Source organism: Heterocephalus glaber, unplaced genomic scaffold (genome assembly GCF_053883595.1).
Source record: "Heterocephalus glaber isolate CG9 unplaced genomic scaffold, H.glaber_assembly_v1.0 deba00001509, whole genome shotgun sequence".
Taxonomy (NCBI): Eukaryota; Metazoa; Chordata; class Mammalia; order Rodentia; family Bathyergidae; genus Heterocephalus; species Heterocephalus glaber.
The window spans coordinates 76682-95694 of NW_028258325.1; the positions used below are offsets into that span (position 1 = coordinate 76682).

The following is a 19013-nucleotide window of genomic DNA, read 5'->3' on the forward strand; positions in this document are numbered from 1 at the left end:
AGATCCCATGGTCCTCGATGAGGTACAAGGACCATGGTTCTTACCTAAGATGTTCATGAGGTTGCAGCCAGTCTTCTACATTTCATATTTTCTCTTGAAGGGAACTTGAGAAGACATGGACAAGAGGGTGTCAGTGTAGAGTCCATAGGCATTTCTGTGCACAAGAAAAACTTTTATGACACTAGAAACCTACCTGTATACTGAGAGGATTGCCAAGGAAACATTACTGTCCCCAGAGTTCAAACTCTCCTAGGTGGATACCTTCAAACTCACCTATGCTTACTGCAACCAACCAGAACAAGGGTCAAAACCTGCACAGAAGTACATTTTCAATGCTCACTGGTTTGGTATCCATTTGACCTATCCAAGCCCAGTGTGCCCTTGTAGTCACTGGACTGAGGATTCCCTCCATGTGACCTGAAATCCTCCAAATCAACACAGCAGAAAGGAAGAATGAGGGACACTTTTGTCACATGTGCATGTGGAGTTCATGCATCCTCATTGGTGGCCAGGACACAAGTACACACTTCCATGGAGGTGTGTAGAGATCACTGTACTTTGTGTGTCTCACTCTGACAACAGGAGCCCTGTGAAAAACACAAGAGGGAAAACACAAGAGGGATTTAGTCCACATCTCCTCACACCAGCACAGATGAGAACTGCAAAGGTTACTGTGTTTGTTTTCAGAACCTGCTGGGTTCTTGACATGCATCCTTGCAGAAGTCAACAGACAACACCTGGTAAAAATTATCTCTCCCTATACAGGAATCTGAGGGAGTTCCAAGGATCAATACTGGTGGAAAGCAGGATATGAACAAGTATCCATGCATCTCTTTCAAGGATGGAGAACTTGAAAACTGTATGTAGGCCAGCCATCCTACACGAAAACTGAATGCTTACCCATAGCCATTGGAGAAAGCCTCTTATTTTACCTTCAGTAGCACAAATGTCCAAAAATGTAGAAATGACCAAGATGCTCAGATCTCCTCTCCAATGTTCAGCAGAAAAGAGAGGTGTTCTAGAGACAATGGGAGCAACATCTCACAAAACCTAATCACCAGCTAGGCCCTTAGCAGGATGGCTAGTGATAAAATATGGCAAAACCAGATTAGGCACAGATTCCTTTTGACCTCTGATGAACAACAAGCCTTGTGAAACAGGCTATGTCCACATTAGGAGTTACCTGACCATCTGCAATCTTTCCTCAACAAACTTTTCTTAACTGCTGCATTTTGCCAGCTACACTATGATAACACCATATAATTCAGCATGCAGTTTGCTCTGCAAGAGTATTCGGCCCTCACATGAACATCACTGCTTGAAGAGAAGGCTTTCATTTCACCCACATACCAGAACCAATCTGAGGAGAACACTATCATCCCATGAAACTAATAATCATCAACTAGTCCTACAAAGATTCTTTTCATTCTGTTCTGCACACTGGTCCACCACAGTGTCACTAGATGAGGGTATGGGCAATCTCAGGACACACAGGCCCTCAACATTCATTTTCTTTCACCATATATGAAGCACAAACTCCTGGTCACTAGACTGGCAAAGTTCTATATTCTTTGCTTCCCTGGGTACTTGTACTCAAAATAAGATCAAAACAAACCTCATTGCCCCCATCACTTACCAAGTTCCATGGTACTGTCCTGTACTGAGATGCAGGCCCATGCCTACCCTTACCTGGATCCTGGCACTACTCAAAGGTTTGGCTTCTCCTGGGTCACCATCTCTTCAGGACTCTTCAGTGGAAAAGATGCCCAAGAACTCCCACTCTTTACCAGTCCCTTTTTCCATACATACCTGCACAATCTCCACATCTTCCTCTCATTCAGAGTATATCACCTCCACCGTGCTCCTCCTATGGGCCCATGGACAAGCTGTCAACAGTTAATGGACACTCTCCAGAAGACACCTGCCCAACTGCCCCAGTTCCTACCCAAGGACACCCCCCCCATAACAATGATGTGTTGCCCCATTTATTCCCCTGCTGGGACAAGTATAAAATGGATGAGACTTGCAGGCAGGGAAGCAATAGCACCTAATGCTTCCTTACAAAACCAGGAAGGCTTGTTCACAGGAGATATTCCCAGGAAACATGAGACCATCTCAGTATATGTTCCCTTCTGACATTCATCTGGATCCAGGTGATGTATTCCCTAAAGTGATATGAGGACCCTGATTGCTACCTTCGCATGATTTATGGCCATAGGCTTTTAGACTTCAGGATCCTCTCTTCAAGGGAAACTGGAGAAAGTATGAGGAAGAAGGTTTCAACATAGAGCTGATGAGCATTTCAATGCACAAGAAAACCACTGAGTGACACAAGAAACCAACTTCAATGATGGGATTCTTGCCAGGAACACAGTCCAATCCCCAGAATTAAATCTCTCCTAAGGGGATACCTGCAAACTCTCCTATGCTTATTGCTACCTGGGTAGTGCTCCAACAAGTACAAACCCTGGATAGAATCACATATTCAGGGCCAGGAATTTAGCTCAGTGGTTTTGCTACCTGCTGCACAAGAGCAAGGACCCAAGTTTGATCCCTGGTACCAAAAAAAAAAAAGAATCACACATTCAATGCTTACAAGTTGGGCATCCATTTGTCCCTGTTCATGCCAAGGATCCCCTGAAATAGTAGCATGGCCAAAGGCTCCATCCCTTCTGATCTAAGCACCTGAATTTCAAGGTAGGGGCCTGGAATGCCCAAGGACACCTCTGTTATCTTCTCACCGGGCAGGTGTGCTGGGCCTAAATGCACTTACCATCTATCTTTAAGGATCCTCCTGCATATTTTCTGTGGCTCACTCTGACATGCATAGGTAGCCCTGTCAACACCACATCTAGGAATACTGACTTAGTACACATCTCCTTGCAGCACTAATTGTGAGAATGGCAGAGGTCACTGCATTAGTTTGCAGAGCCCACTTGTTGGACAATCTGGGTCCTTGTAGAACAGAAAGGACAAAGCCATTAAAGTGAAGCCTGAAGATGTTCTGAGGGTCAGTATCCCCAGTGATTGGCATTTGGATACAATCAGCAATCTCTGGCTGTGAACACAAAAAATACATTAAGGCCTAATCATTCTACATGCAATGGGGTGCTTACCTGTAATCACCACAAAGACTCATTCTACCCTGAGTCATACACACACCAAACAGTGGTCCAAACAGAAGGGTGCCCATGTGCCCTCCTCCAACATTCCTGAGAAACAAAAGTGGGCATGGTGGCACATGCCTGTAATCCCAGCATTTGAGAGGCTGAGCTGAGAGGATCGCTTTGAGTTTGATCCCAGCCTGGGCTACATAGTGAGTTCAAAGACAGGCTGAAGTACATATTAAGACCCTGTCTCAAACAAACAAAGATAAATGATGACCCATGGCTGAAGTTGGCCACATGCAAGATCTGATCTTGACTCAGGCATTTTTGAGATACCTTGTGACAAAACATCACAACACCAGGTTTGGCAGAAGCTCATTTTTGACCTCCCTAGGGAAGCATGATTCATGCTATGTCCACATTAGTAATTACCTTACCATCAGCAATCTCACCTCAACAAACTGACTTTCATCCTTATATATACATATATATATATACCTGAAAAGAAGGCCAAACAAACCATTTTAAAGCCATGTAATTCAGCATACCTTGCAAGAACACATGGCTTTTCCATCATTTATCACCACTTGCACAAATGTTTTCTCCCCACCTGGATGCCACAACCAATCTGAGGGGAAAACTATCATCCCAAGTTACTAATCCTCATCAACTGGTCACCTGCACTGATTCCAGTGCCTCTTGCTGGGCAGGTTGTTCTGCCGCAATGTCACTGGATCAAGAAAAAACACTCCCTGGATGCACAGAACCTCAACATTTCCTGTACTGCACCATACACCAAGGAAAAAACTCATGGTCATAAAATTGGCTCATTCCCCAAGTTATTGCTCCCTGGGCAGCTGCACACGAAGCATAGCCAGAGCAGCCCACAGTGGGCCAACCATCACTTACCCAAGCCCATGGAGATGCTCTGATCACACTGTGATGAAGGCTCTTGCCTACCCTTACCTGGATCTGGCAGTGTTCAATTGGATGGCCTCTCGAGGCTCACACTCAGCTCGGGATTGCTCACTGCAAAAGGTGTCTGGGGACACAGGTTCCTTGGCCAGTGTCCTTCTGTGTCCATTGGCATAGTCCCCACATCACCCTGTCACTTGGGCCCACGGCCACTCCCAGGCCCTCCCCGGTGATGACACACTAGCCAAGAAACAGTGAGCTGACTCTCATGAGGAAACACCTGCCACAGCACCCCCACGCCTACTCTCAGTGGTCCACCCTTGAAAATGACCTGTTGACCAGCTTTCCTGCCCAGTGGGACCATTAGGGTACATGTGAAATCTGACAGCATGGATGCAAAAGTGGGCCGTGGTCCCTATGGGTAGCAAGAAGGCACTGAACACTACTTGCCAAATATGGGGAAACAGCAGAAGTTCGCCATTAATACTCAAAATCTATTCAAGAAAAAAATCTTTGTGGTTGAACGTGGCATCAGCTCTGAACCCTTCGCTAGCTTTGTCTTTCAGAGGATACATCTCCAAGAAACATAAGAATACCTTGTTAACACATCCTCCTGAGCCACCTGCACCTGGCAGGTCATGTGGGCCCCATGAAATGCACTGAATCTGCAGGCTGGGATTCAAGAGTACCTTTAGCTCCCTCATGAGACCAAAAAGGAACTGAACAAAAATTTGCTAAATAAAAGGGAAAATATCACATTTGCCAGCAGTATTCAAATCTATGTGTAAAAAATAAAAGTTCTGAAGATGAATGTGGTACTAGTTCTCAACTCTGCACTACCTAAGACCTTCAGGGGATGTGACCCAGAAACACATGTCATTAGGCACATGCTCCTGACATCCACCTGGATCCTGATGATCACAAGGTCAGAACAAAGTATCAGCACACTGATTCTTACCTGATATTTATACGAGCTTCTTGCCAATGACTTCTTGGCATCTCTATCCCCCTCTCTTCAAGGAAACCTGGAAAAAAAAGGAAGAAGCACATGTCAGTGTAGAGCCAATGAGCATTTCAGTCAGCCAGAAGAGTATGAGTGGCACTAAAAACTTACCTTGATGCTGGGATGATTGCCAGCAAAACATTCTTGTCCACAGAAGCCACCCTTTCTTAGGTGGCCTGTGCAAACTCTCCTAGGTTAACTGCCCATGGGTATGGGCAAGAGAAACACAAAAACCTGGGCAGAGTCACTAAGTACTTCAATACACACCATTCTGGCATCCATTTGAGCTCATATACACCATGGGATCCATCAGATAACAGCAACACCAAGGATGGCCTCCTTTCTAACCAGAGAATTGTCAAATCTGGGAGGGAGCCTGGAATGCCTAGGAACACCTTCATCAGCTCCCTGTGCATGTGGAGGAGTTGAGATCTACAAGACCACACTTACCAGCTAGATGTCTGTAGGAATCTGAATGAGTATGATGTAGGCTTCACTGTGACATCAGGATCTCTGTGAAAAACACATTGCAAATATTGACTCAGTCCTTGTCTCCTTGTACCTGCACGTGATAATTGCGGTGGTCACTATGTTTGTTTGGAGAGCCCACTTATGTCAACCTGGGACCTTGAAGAACTCCACAGAGAAAGCCAGGCAAGAGAAATCTTTCTCCCTAAAATGGAAATCTGTTGAAGTTCAAGAGTTAATATCCATGCTGGTGGAAAACTGTATATCAACAAGAAGCCCTGCCCCTTCATATACAACAGCAAGAATGAAAAAATCACCTACTGGGCCACCATCCTACATGAAAATGCAATGCTTACCTGTAGACACTGGGAAAAGTCAATTGTTTCACCTTCACTGTCACAAACAGCAAGGAGAAGACATGGCTGCCCAAGGGCCCAGGTCCAGTGTTCATGGGAATAAAAGAAGGGCTCACATGGGTGAAGGTGGCAAATCTCAGAAGACTTGACCACCAGCCAGGAGCTTCACAGACCCCCTGGTGACAAAACATGGCAACACCAAGTTAGGCAGAAGCTCCTTTTTGATCTCACTAAGGACCACCAGGCCCCAAGAACCAGACTTTGTCCAAGCTAAGACTTACCTGATTACCTGCAATCTTGACTCAAAAAATTTATTTCATCTCTGCATATACCTATTGAAAGCAAAGTCCAACAGTATCATGTAAAAAGAATGTTCTTTAGCATGTCCTTTGCTTTGCAAGAAGACCTTGCCCTTTCTCATCCATCTCCACTGTCAGAAAGTGTATCACTCCACCATGGCAGCAGAACCACTTTGAGGGGAACACACCATCATCCCAAGAAACTCATACTAACCAGCAGATTACCTGGCAAGATTCCTATGCTTCCTGCTCAGAGGGATGGTCCACCACAGTCTCATTAGTACAGAGAAAAATCAATCCCATGGATTGATAAACTCCTTACCTACATGGATCAATAAACTCCCTCAACACGATGTCCAGCAATCCACACTAAGGACATACTCTTGGACACTGGATTGACTTACTACCTTCTTCAGTGGTTCCCCAGGCTGTACACAGAAGTCATGTCCATGGCCACACATAGGAACCATACATTCACTCACCAAAGTCCAGATAGATCACTGTGTGGTGCTAGGAGGGAGACCCACACATGTACTCGCATGCAAACTGGCCATGTTTGACATGATGGTGTCTCATGGATCACAGTGAGTTCCAGACCTCACGTTGGAAAAGGCACCCAAGAAAACCTATTCTTTATTGTTCTAATTTTCTCTGTCCACCTGCACAATCTCTAACTCATCCTATCATTTAGGTGTCATCACCACTGCCAGGCTCCTCCTATATGCCCATGAACTAGTCAGCCAATAGTAAATGGACACTCCTAAAAACATGCCCACGGAACTTCTCCAATCCATCTTTCAGGGAAGAACCCTACCATAAGAACTTGTTGTACTTCCTATTCCCTTTCTGGTACCAGTATGAAATGCACAAGATCTGCCTGCAGGAATTCAACAGCACCTGCTGCCCCCTCAGGATAGCAAAGCACTGAGCCCACCAGCCAAATAAATGAGGAAACATCACAGATTCACCATCAGCAGTCAACTTTGTGCCAGAAAATGAGGCCTTGAGGAGAAATGTTGCCCTTGCCTGAACCCTACATCAACTGTGTTCTTCAGTGGATGTGTGTCAAGGAAATGTGAATATCTCATTATGTACACATTCCTTATATTCACATGAAGATGGAAGATCATGTGATCCCAAAGACATACCAGCAAAATGATTCTTTCCTGACATTTGTATGAGGTTCTGGCCACAGAATTCTTGGCATCACCATTGTCTTTTGAAGGCAATCTGAAATAATATAATGCAGAGGGTTGAGGTGTAGAGCCAATGTGCATTTCATTGTCCCTGATAACAATAGAGGGACATTTGAAACCAATCTGGATGCTGGGATTATTGTCAAGAAAAGAGTACCCTGCCCAGAATCAAAGAAATTCTCCTATGTGGATTCCTGAAAACACTACTGTGCTTCCTGTTCCCCTGTAGGGTAGAAACAAGCCCACAAACTTGCACAGAATAACACTTCAGTGCCCATCATCCTGGCATTAACCTGACCTCACCCCTGCCAAGAGTCCCCTCACAGACTGTAGGATTTCCAAGGACTTCATTCTTTCCGATCAGAGGAAGTTCAAATCAATAAAGGAGCAAGAAATCCTGAGGGACACTTTCCTCACTTGCAACACTTGTCCCTCACTTGAGGGACACTTTCCAACACATGCACATGGAGTGGGCAGAACTCATTGGTGGCCTGACATCAAACCCACACTTACTTGATGTCTGTAGAGATCCACAATAGCTCTTCATGCACCTCTTCAGGAGCCCTGTGAAATATGCACCAGGAATACTGCTTTAGTCCACATATCCTTGCACCAGCACATGTAAGAATTGCAGGGTTCACTGTGTCTCTTTGTGGAGCTCACTTGCTTCACTACCTGGCTTCTTGGAGAGCTCCAGGGACAAGAGCTGTTCTGAGAAATCTAGCTTCCTTGAACAGAAACCTACAAAAGTTCTAAGAGTCACCACTGGGAGTACTAGACACCTAGATATTCACAAGAATCCCTGCCTCATATCATACAGGACAACAGCATGGAAACTGCCTAAGGGCCCAGACATCCTACATGAAAATGTAATTCTTATCAATAGCCATTTGAAAATTCTTGTTTAACCTTCACTGTCACAGAGGAAAAAAACAAGGGTAACCATGGCTGAAGGTGGCAACTCACAAGACCTGATCTCTAGGAAATCCCTTTGCAGAACACCTGGTAACAAAACATGGAAACACCAGGTCAGGGAGAGGCTTCTCTTTAAACTCACTGAAATCATCAGGCCCAAGATCCAGGCTATATCCATGTACTTACCTGGCCATCAGCAATCTCAACTCCAAAAAACTGCTTCACCACTACATGTGCCTACCTGAAGGAAAGTCCAACCACACCATGGAAAACCATGCAATTCAGCAACCACTTTGCTCTGTAAGAACAGCTGGCCCTCCCTTGGCTATGTCCACTGGCACAGAAGGCTTTGACCTTACACGTACCAGGATCAATCCAAGAGGAACACCAACTTTGTGAGACACTCATCCTCATCAGCTGGTCCCTTGCCAAGATTCCATGCTTTCTGCTCAGAAGTCTGGTCCAACACAATGTTTTGGGACTGGGAAAAAGCAACCCAAGAACACATACATAACTCAATATTCATTTTCCTATAATTACACCATACCCAAACTCACAGTCCCTAGTTTGGCTTATTTCCCACTTCATCACTTCCCTGAGCAACTGCACCACAAGCATGGTCACTATGACCCACAGAGATCTGACCATAACCTACCAAAATCCATGGCAATCACATGTCTGGTGTGATGATGGAAGCCTAAACTTAGAGCTCCCAAGAACCTGGGGATGTTCAATGGGATGGGATCTCATGGCTCACAATGAAAACCAGACCCCTCCCTCACTGAAAAAAATGTCCACAAAAATCTATATTCTACTGGTAGATGTTTCCATGTTCACCTGCACAATCTCCACATTATTGTTTCACTTTGGGTTCATTGACACTACAAGGTTCTTCCTTTGTATGTACAGACTATCCATGCAATAGTAGGTGGGCACCTCCAAGGACATATTTGCAAAAACGTCCAATCTGTATCTCAGGGACTCATCCCATGACAATGACCTGATGTCCTGATTACTCCCTCATTGGAACCAGTATGAAATTCAGAAGGTCTGCATGCTGGAGTTCAACAGCACCTGGCACTCCCTCAAAAGAACAAGGAGGCACTGAACACCACACTTGTCAAATAAAAAAGAAAACATCACAAGTTCACCAGCAGTACTCAAATCTGTATCTAGAAAAAAAGGCTCTGAGGATAAATGTGACATTGGCCTAAGTGCTACAATATCCAAAAGCTTTCTTGCATGTCCCCTCTGGAAACATGAGCATATTTTATTATATACCAACTCCCGATATCCATCAGGATATGAAAGATTTCATGATTCCAAGGAGCTCCCAACACCCTGATTTGTACCTGACAACAACAGATTTGGCCAAGGCTACTTTTCAACCTTACCAGGAATATCAAGACCCTAGACATGGGCTATGTCCATATTAGGACTTACTTGATGATCTGTATTCTCAAAAAACTTCTCTGTCACAGAGCACACCTACCTGAGGGAAGTCCTATAACACTATGTGAAAAGCATATAATTCAGCTGATATTTTTTTCTGCAAGAACACCCAGCCCTTTTCTTGGCTATCACCACTGGCACAAAAGACTTTCAGTTCACTCTGGTTCCAGAACCAACCTGAGGGAAACACTATCATCCCCATTCCTCCACATCAAGTGCTCACCTGCTAAGAATACTGTGCTGCATGCTCAGTTGTCTGCTTCACCAAAAGGTCACTGGACCAGGGCAATAGCAATCAAAGACCCTTAGATCCCTCAACATATATGTTCCTGACCTCTACACTGAGGGCACAATCATGTGCACTGGATTGGCTAAGTTCTACCCTTGTTGCTTCCTTGGTCACCTGTACACAAAGCAGGGCCACAACAATCTAAAGGCACCCCACCATCACTTACCAGACACCATGGAGATCTCCTTTCACCTGGCAGGAGGGAGGCATACAACTGCACTTACTGGAAACCTAGAGATATTCAACAGGATGGCATTTCAAGGCTCACTGTGAGTTCTAGACCACTCACTGGAAGAGATGTCCAAGAAAACCCATTCTTTACTGGAAAACATTTCATTGTCCACCTGCCCAATCTTCATGTCATCCTAAAATCTGAAGTCTATGGACTCTACCTGCATGTGACAGCTTAGCCTGGCAAAAGAAAACTGACACTCCCAGGGTGATACCTGACAAACTGCTATACTGCATATCTCTGGAACCAACTCTATGACAATGATTGATTATCCAACTTATGCCGCTACTGTAACCAGTGGGAAATACAGACCTGCTGGCTTGGATCCATCAGCACTTGATGCTTCCTAAGGATAGCAAGAAGGTACTGAATGCCACACTTTCCAATTAAAGGGTGAAACATGAGAACCTCAACTTCTGCAGTCATATCTATATCTGAAAGAAGATACTGAGGGCAAATGGACATAGGCCTTCAACCCTACAATAGGCAAGAACTTCAGTGGATGCCCACTAAGGAAAATGACAAAGTCTCCTTATGAATATAATCTTGATATCCACTGGAATACTGAATATCACGTGATCACCAACCAGGTACCAGCTCCCTGATGCTTACCTGACATTTATATGAGGTTCTGACCACCAAGTTCTCAGTAACTCTGAGGAAGAGGAAGGTGGTCATGTACACCCTGTGAGAAATCCAGTGCCTGCAAAACCACAGAGTGACAATGGAAATGTACCTGGATGCTAGGATGATTAACAGGGAGAGTCCTGACTCCAGGTCAAACTTCTTCTAAGTGGACACCTGTAAACATTCCTTTGCTTAATGCTCCTTGGGATTGGCCAAAACAAGCACAAAATCCTCCATAGGATCACTCTTTAAGGCTCACCATTTTGGCATCCATTTGACATTGTCTGTGCCAAGGGTCCACTCTCAGGCAATAACATCACTGTGGTTGCAATCCTATCTGACCTGATAAAGAAAGGGGTGGGAACGCCCAAAGCAATCTTCCTCATCTACCCCCTGTGCAATGTTGGCAGATTCTGCTAAGCCCACACTTACCTGATGTCTCTAGTGATCCACAGGACTGTGTTGCAGGCCACACCATGACATCAGAACCCATTAAAAACTCATCAGGAATATCAATTTAGTCCAGGACTCCTGGCACAACTACATGTGAGAAGTGTGGAGGGCAACATACTTGAGGAGCCGACTTGCTTGACTACCTGGGTCCTTGGGGAACTCTGTGTACAAAGCCTGGTAAAAGACACCTTCATTTCTCCAACAGAAACCTGGAGAACCTCCAAAGTCAGTAGGACCAGTTGTAGAAATCTGGAAATTGACAAGAATCTCTGCCTCTCCATATTCCACAGTGAGCATGGAAACAACTTTAGTGACCTGCAATCCCACATGAAAATGAGGAACTTACTGGTTGGGAAGAGTCTCTTGTTCTACCTTTGTGTCACACATGTCAAACAGCAAACAAAAGACAAGGCTGCCAACATAGCTTCCTCCAGTGTATATTCAGAAAATAAAAGTGTCCTATATCTGAACACAGTAACATTTCACAAGACCTGGTGAGCAGGGGGCCCTTCCCAGGATACCAGGTTGCAATACTGCCAACAACATGCTGCACCGAGCCTGTTTTCTGACCTCACTAAGAAACATGAGCCTCTGAGAATGAGGCTACATCCATGTTAGGAATTGCCTGACGATCAGCAATCTTGACTCAGAAAGGTTCTCTCTCTCTCTGCATATACTTTCCTTAAGGGAAGTCTAACAATCCTGTTCTTCACATACATTGCTATACAAGAAAACCTGGCAAATTCCTTGTCCATCAGCACTTCCACAGAGGCCTTCATTTGACCCTGATACTAGAACTAATCCAAGGGAAACACTGTCATCACCAGACACTCTTCCTCATCAAATGTTCAACTCTCTAGATTCCTGTGCTTTGTGCTTAGAACACTGGTCCACAACAATGTCACTGGACCAGGAAAAAGCAATCCCAAGACACTCAGATCCCTCTACATTCATTTTCCTGCATCTGACAACAAACTCATATGTGCTGAACTGGCTTTCACATTCCTCCCTTACCTTGGCTCCTGCACCTAAAATAAAGCCACATCAACATGCATGGACCCCACCATCACTTACCAATGCCTATGGACATCCTCTGACTCCTGCTATGATGGATGCCCACACATGCCCCTACCTGGAAGGTGGAGATGTTCAATGGGATGGCCTCTAATGAGTCACTGTAAGGGAGGTCAGGACAGGTCACTAGAAAAGGTGCCCAAGATAACCTATCCTTTACTGCTCTCCTTTTCCTTGTCTACCTGCACAATCTCCATATGATCATATCACTGAGGATTTTTTACCACTATCAAACTCTTCCAATGTATTATTACTCTACCAATGTATTATTACTCTACCAGTGTATTATTACCAATGCAACAGCACATGCATACTCCTGTGGAAATACTTGCCTAGTTGCTTGAGAGTCTCCCGTGGATCCATCTAGTTATTGCAGTGTGTTATAAGGTTTATTCCTCTGCTGAGGTTAGTAGAAAATGCATGAGATCTGTAGGCAGGGACACAACAGAACCTGATCCTCCCTCAAATAACACAAAGATATTGAGCACCACACTTAACAAACAAAGAAGAAATATTAGAGGAGTATTTTCAATAGCTAAATCTATACCAGATATAAAGGGTGCAATAATGTTTGTGACATCAGTCCGAACACTACACTAAAACAATATATTCAAAGGGTACCAAGAATTGAACTCAGGACCTTGCGCTTGCCAGGCAGGTGCAGCACTGCTGCGCTAACCCCTGCCCCCTACCTTCAAAATTTAAAACATTGGTTGCTTATACCCTGGTCCTGGATAGATCTGTCAGTTTTACTTTGGCTAGGGCTAGGTCTTTTCAAACAGACCATTTAATGTTTTCCGTCAACTTTTTTAAAACTTCCTTTGCTCCAGAGTCTTTTAAACATGCTGATAACCCGTGCACTGGATGTCTACTCTGGGGCCCTACCTGCTTTTCTAAGCCTGCCATGACACAGTCTTGGGGAAAACCTCCCGCTCTGAGCCTCAGCCATCCCCGCACAGCCAGCTCCTCATCCCTGTGGAAAGCTGTGGACCTCAAGAGCGCTTCATCAAGGCACTGCCGGCCACTTCCCTCCCTTCCAACCTACAGCCAAACCAAGCAAATGGAAACGTGAGGAGGGAAAGCCTGCAAAGCTTGTTCAGTACAGAGGGGTCTGGAGGACTGGGCCTCAATCACATTTTTTACATACGTCAGTTTTAGAAACCTCTCCCAGGACTGAGACTCCACCGCCACAGTCCGCAGTCCGGCGCCGCAGCCGCAGCCGCACGGGAAGGTACTGCTAACGGCCGCCAAGTGCACGCCAGTTGGGAAGTGCCCGGATGTTAAGACGCATGCCCATTGTGGCGCAGGTACCAAAGAGTGCGCATGTGCAGGAAGTAGTACTGAAGGAGGCCAAAAAAATGCCTTGACATCAACGCATAGAGTCCTACAAGTTCAACTAGGCTGTAAGAGAACTTCAATAGTGGGGGATTTTTTATGGCAGTTTATCTGCCTGATCCAAGACCCCACCCAGGACCACACACTGCAATTTGCTATCGTGTCATTTTTCATTTTTCTTTATTAAGTTTTATTAGTACATTATTGCAGTACATAATGATTAAATTCCTCTTGGGGAGTTGGTACATGTACATAACACATCTTAATTCTTTTTCCATTCCTTTCCCTTTGTCCTCTGCATCTTTGTAGTGTGGAACCAGGTGGCTGTACAGAGAAGAGGCCAAAGGAGTGGGGGGGGGGGGTCCGGTGGATTGCTGCCGGGGTGCGAGCTGATTCGATGCCCCCAGCACGATTGGACCACACATCCTTACTAGTTATGTGTAAGAGGTTCACCTCTTGATACATACAAAGCCCATAAGCACAATTGGGATCCTAAAAAAAAGTGAGGAGTAGCCAGTAGCAGTGGTGCACACTTGTAATCCCAGCATTCTGGAAGGCTGAGGCAGAAGGATTGCAAATTGAAGCCCAGCCAGGGCAACTTAGCAACATTCTCTCTCAAAAATTTAAAAAATTTAAAAAGGCAAGGGATGTAGCTTGGTGTGAAGGTCCTGGGTTTGACCCCCAGTACAGGGTGGGGGCGGAGGGGGGAGTGAAGAGAGCGCCCTTGGTGTACAGAAGGCCAGTGATATGGGAAGCAAAAGAATTTACCAAGGCAAGGATGGAGTAAAGATAAATCTTTATTGAGGAGAGAGCACACTGTTCAGAGGGACAGGAGGCTAGTTTCCAAGACAGGAATTGCAGTGTCAGAGCAAAAGATTGGTGAGGCTCTGAGGAAGTGAAAAGGGCTAGATGCCAAATGCAATCATCTTTCCAGATCATCTTGTGCCTTGTAGATGTTCCAGAAGCATTTGCCTTCCTTAGAGAATTCTGTATTTAAAGCTGCAACTTGACAAGATCATATCCTTCAGCCTCACACAAGGCCTTTAGCTTCAGATAAGTTGCTCTTAACTTAGAGAAGATAATTCAGAGCTCGTGGCACGGGTGAGTGGGTCTTACAGCAAAGGTCTGCTTCTACCTTGTGTAGCTTTGTTCAGGGCTGCTGCGTTGACTGACGACCACTGGGTACGAGCTGGGCAGGATGGCCTCAGGAAGGGGCTCTGCTGCTGAGGGTTGTTGACCTCTTGCTGCCGACAGGTACCCACTCTAGAGAGGTTGATACATGCAGCAGGAAAGGAGAGTGCTGGGCATGGCTGAAAACATTCTACTCTATCAAAGAAAGCAAGGGGCTTTTATTGGGGATATTACCTATGTTTACACAGGAAAGACTCACCATTCCACACTGTGTGGGCACATTGCTGAGCATATTCAGCTAGAGGCTCTGTATCACATGTTTAAAAAGTAGCAGATGTGAAAGCTTCCAGGGGGAAAATTCAGGATTGTGAAGAGCAACGCTTAGGACACCTAAAATGAATGGATCGGGGCCTTAGCCATAATGAAGAAAGTTTGAAAGTACATTAACTGTCATTTAAAGGGCAGCATCCTGCCCTCCCTCTTTGAGCCCAGGTAATGGTCCCTAAAAGTACCTGCCTAGTGGCTAACAGGATTATAATCAGGTATCCATCTCATCTCAGAGACACAAGCCAAGACAAGAAGGTGTGTTATCCTCTCAGCAATTATTTCAGCTCTTTGTGAAATAAATGAGAGTTACTCTGAAATACAGAGAAGGAGGCAAATTAGATAGCAATACATGTTAACTACTTTAGACATAAGAAAATACACTCATTTTGGGAAGCCAGAAAATATAGAATTATGGAATGTTTCTAAAAATAATCAATCCAGTAAGAAGTAAATGAGACAACAGAGAATACAGAACTGTTTCTAAAGACCACTCTTCCAAAGCAAAGCTGACATTATCCAAGTGTGAAGGTTTTCCTTCCCACACCGTTTGCCATCATATAAAGACAGCTCTGGCTACAAAGATGTCCTCAAATGGTTAAGGGGGAAAGTGTCAAGGCCTCTGATACTCATCAGAAACCAAAATAGCTTCCAGATATCTCTATCCTTGTAGACATCCTAGAAAACCGTCCACAGTCCATCCCTTCATCCTTCATGAAAGCAGCAGGCACCCCCATCACAGGAAGTTGTGTGTTTCCTTTCTGTTTTTTTCTTAAAGGGTTATGTATGGATTGTTGCAAAGAGCCATTAAAAGCAATTTATGCTTCAGTTCTTCATTCTCTAAGGAAAGAAATCTCTCTCATTACTGACAATTAGCTTCCTATTGATTCTGCTATGTGCCTGATCAAGTTTCATTAAGCTCCTTTTAAAAATAAAATAAGATTTTTGAAGACATTTAGCAGTGACATGGAAATTCAAAACATAGCAAGAGGCATGGACAGAACACTTAGTAACACTGCAGCCATGCTACTGAGTAGAAAATCTGCAACCTAAAGATAAACAGGCTTTAAATATCATTAGTAATATTTGTATATAAAAACCTTATCGAATACCTCAAAGTCAATAACTCCCAATAAAAGTATCTATCCTAGTGGGTCTTTCTGCAATTGCTGTTCAGTGCATAAGTGTTTTTATCCTCAGAGTGGAAATGAATACGTGGAAGCTAATGTGACATAGCATCTAAATTTAAATGGAATAGATTTACATTTTTAACATTTAGTATTAACTATTCTTCCTACTTTTTGCATTGAAAGGCCAAACAAAACAGCTCTGTGACATTGACTGAATAGATAACAAGAGAAGCAATAGTCCATCACACAAAGAATTGAAAATTGGAGTTATTCTTCTTTAGAAAACTATTCTCTTTCTTTGTAAGAGAACATCCCACTAAAGTTGCTTTTCAAAAATAATTTATAAAAACATGAAAATTGTACATAATGATTTACCATGTGATGTGTCACTATATATATGCATTTTAAGTCTGGTTAAATATATATATTAAATATACTTATCTATATCTTCAAACATTTATCTTTTCCTTATTGTGAAAATGTCTGTAGCCTTTCTTGCTTTGTAATTACTTTTTATGCAGTTACTCTGCAGTGCAGTAGCACACCAGAGCTTCTTGCTCCCATCAAACCATATCTTAGATCCCTTTAATTAGCCTCCCCCATCTCTCCCTACCCACTACTCTCCCTGGCCTCTAATAACCACCATTCTCTCCTCAAATTCTATGAGATCAACTTTTTTAGATTCCACATGAATGTGATCATTCAGTACTTGTCTTTCTGTGCCTGGCTTATTTTGTTCACCATAATGATCCCCAGTTCCGCCCTTGTTGTTGCAAATGATGGTATGGTATTGTTTTCATAGCCAGATATTATTCTGCTGTATATATGTGCTGCATATATGAAATGTAACTTCAGAGTTTACTTCTCTTTTCTTGAGTGTCTTTGGTTTTGTGAGAAGCTTGCCAGAGAATATTTTCACAAAGTAATGCAAATTGGTGACAAAAGTAGCAGATAAAGTATACATATGCAAAACTAAAGTGTGAAAATCAAAATGAATTAAGCATCGACTTAGGTGGCTTTGTATTTTATTTCTGCCCTGATTTACCTAGAAGTATTTGGATAATGTAAACTTGGGCATATGGAAGGTGAAGGCCACTTTATTTCCTTGCAGTTTTCATGACTTAGTCATAAATCTCTGAGATCCTCTAAAGTAAAAACACCTTCATTCATTGAAGGAATGGCAATAGATGGATGAACCATCATTAGAAGTTAGAAATTACCTAATTACCCATAGCTTTGTGTTTACCCTCTAATGCCTAACTACTGAAATTTAAATCATCTTCTGAAGAGAAGTGAAAATTCAAATGATAAGTCAAAAATTTTGTTTCAGAAATGTTGAGAAGCCAAAAGCAGACTGATTGAGGATATAGTTCATGAGTCTGGGATTTCTAGCTTTCAGTCCCAGCTCAATGCCCAGGGATTAATTTCTCTGACTTTAGTATTCTCCTCTGTAAACTGAAAATAATAATCATCTACCATAGGGTAGTTTTGTGCAAAGGGAAAAAAAGCAAACAAATCAAGGGCTACAATATACTAAGCACCTCTATCACTGTAGCTATAATGATTGCTGTTACTGGCCTGAGTCTTATGTGCTACAGAATATGATCTTTGGAGAGTTGTAGGCATATGCCTCTAGGACTTTCTGGCCCCCTGGAACTTAGCCAGCATTCAATGAGAGCCACATGGAAAGACCTTTGGAGGAGATAGGAGGCACCTCACTAGACCACCATAGCTGAGGTCCCAGTCAACAGAACCAAGTGACAGCCAATGAAGGAGCCATATTGAATCACCCAGAACATTCAAGACCCAGTGTAACTGCAGCTGCAGCCAATATCACATGAAGCAGGAGAATCATCCCTCTAAGCCCAGGATTCCTACAAGATCATGAAAATAACCAAATAAGCCACTAACTTGTGGGGTGGTTTATTATGCAGCAAAATGCATGGAAAGAGCTGAATCCATCCTGGAATGGGCTTCAGAATTGTCTTACCAGTGACTCATGAGGTCAGCACAGCTCCCTTCACAACCAAACTAATTCATTTGAGCAATGACAGACCTTAGGCACAGGGGGTACTGAGAAGTGGGAGAAGCCACAAGACAAGAGAGCTCTGTCTGAAGCATCAAGTTATCTGAAATTTTGGTAAGAAAAATGTGAATGTGTGCTAAAAATAGCATTTGACAACAAATGGCACAAGGGAAAGCACAACAGGGTTTGACTTGTGTGAGTGAGAAAATGTGGACATGCATTATTGGGAATTCAGTGCTGACTTTGGGTCAAAGAGAGCAATGTGGACCCCTGCAGTAGGAACAATTATTTCACTGAATTTCCAGCTGAAGCATATGATTTTTGGGAGGGAATATCAATGGAACTTTTTTTTGCATAAAACTGTTTTTGCTCTATGACTCAGTACCTTCTTTCCAGAGCTAAAATCATCTAGAAATGAGCTTGAATGACCCAGGAGCTATGGAATGCTAGCAATGATGATGAGAAATTCATATTAGAACATGATGACATGACCTTCACATCTAAGGAGTATAAGACAAGTGGAAAAGAGAATGATTTGGAAATGGAAAAGACAACAAAGCTTGAAATTTGAGTGAAGACCGTTAATGCTGGAATCAGGAGGACAAACCAAATAAAAATTTATACAGAAGAAATTCTTAACATTCTTTTTCTCTTCTCTAATTTCAACCACTGAAGTAACAA

At 43.6% G+C, this 19013-nt stretch overlaps 1 long non-coding RNA gene across 1 annotated transcript in view; it reads right to left on the minus strand.

The window, feature by feature from the left end:
• The window catches only part of LOC147825040 (uncharacterized), a 57921-nt gene extending 44008 nt beyond the window's left edge, over window positions 1-13913 (minus strand). Inside the window, exons 1-2 of the long non-coding RNA XR_015441225.1 lie at window positions 4981-13913; window positions 45-587 (exon numbers count right to left, since the gene is read on the minus strand). This is a non-coding gene — a long non-coding RNA (uncharacterized LOC147825040). The remainder of the gene's footprint in view (window positions 1-44; window positions 588-4980) is intronic.
• Between the last annotated feature and the right edge of the window lie 5100 nt (window positions 13914-19013).